Source organism: Ursus maritimus, unplaced genomic scaffold (assembly GCF_017311325.1).
Source record: "Ursus maritimus isolate PB19 unplaced genomic scaffold, ASM1731132v1 scaffold_20, whole genome shotgun sequence".
Classification (NCBI taxonomy): domain Eukaryota; kingdom Metazoa; phylum Chordata; class Mammalia; order Carnivora; family Ursidae; genus Ursus; species Ursus maritimus.
Window position 1 is genome coordinate 9,645,700 of NW_024424453.1, and position 1,267 is coordinate 9,646,966.

Genomic DNA, 1,267 nt, shown 5'->3' on the forward strand with positions numbered 1-1,267 from the left:
TTGAAACCTACGGGGGAGAAAAGAAGACTATTCTCTGGCTTTTGCCTGCCAGAGAGCCTCGCAAGGGCGCGTGGGTCCCGGGGTCCTACCCCTGGAGGGCTGGGGCCCTTGGAGGCGGTGGGAGCTCCAGTCCACTCTCTCCAGCTCCAGTTCCTGATTTCCTCGGGAGCTGCGGGGCTGGGAGGGAGGGGGCTCCTGTGCGAGCGTAAGGATTTGAATGAGAAAGCAGGTTGTGGCGGCGGCGCCCCGCTCTTCCCTGCGCGTCTTGGGGGCTTCAGCTGGCTGTGAGGGAGAAGTGCGCTTCTGGGGGGCTTTTCTGTCCCTCGACAGGGTTTTCGACTTGAGAGTCACGGGGGCCCACAACTCATCACCCCAGCACTTTGGAGGTTGCTCCTGTGCCAAGGACTCCCAGGAATCCTTCAACTGCTGAACGCTCAAAGTTGAGCAGGTCAGTGCTTTGGGGGGAACTAGGCGGAACAAGAGGACTGGTAGACCAGACCAGGTGTGCAGAAGAGCAGGTGGCCCGAGTTCCTCTCTCCAGTCCCGGTCGGGACGCGCTCTTTAGGACTGTGTGAGTATTGTTGTGCGTGGGAATCCCCCAGACCCCCTGCGCGGAGAACCGGACCCCCGCTGGTGTTGTGGTGGGGGGGCGTCTCGTCATTCAGAAGATGTGGGTAGCGTGTGCCTGCACCAGAATTGAATTCTCGAGTCGCCCGTGGTGGTGAGTGGGGTTTCGCCTGTTGGAGGGTGAAGCTTTGCTGCGGGATGCTTCACCCACACGCGGGGTCCCAGGAACCCGTCTCTGACCTCCCGACAGCTCCGAGAGAGCAGGTCCACGTTTCCCAGCAAGGGGAGTGCGGTGTCCATTACACTTGGGGAGTCTCACGGCTCTTCCTGCGCTCAGTGACCCCACTCAGGACCTTCTCCGGGAAGACCGGGTACGCTCAGCGCCAGGAGGATTTACTCCATTACCCTTTCCTGGAATAAACGAGAGCACCAGAGCGACGCAGCGCGGGGCGGTGGGGGCAAGTCCCGGCCGCGCGGCGTCGCTCCCTGCGCCTGCGCGGGGTTCCCATGGCGACGGCGCCGCGAGTCCGAGATGCCACCCGGCTCGCCCCTAAGCCCAGTCCCCTGTTGAGCGTTGCGGGGGGCCCCCTCTCTCCTCCTCCTTTTCTTTGTTGTTTGTAACTCGGGATGAGTTTATGATCTCATTTTTACGTTAGCAGTTCAGCATTAAAACAATAACCAACTAAACAAATAGAAGATT

General features: G+C 60.6%; 1 protein-coding gene across 1 annotated transcript in view; it reads left to right on the forward strand.

Moving 5' to 3' along the window:
* Positions 1 to 145: 145 nt before the first annotated feature.
* The window catches only part of PLCH1 (phospholipase C eta 1), a 234,211-nt gene continuing 233,089 nt past the window's right edge, over positions 146 to 1,267 (forward strand). The window contains exon 1 of the mRNA XM_040636649.1: positions 146 to 571. The gene's annotated coding sequence lies outside the window, so the exon portion shown is untranslated. The remainder of the gene's footprint in view (positions 572 to 1,267) is intronic.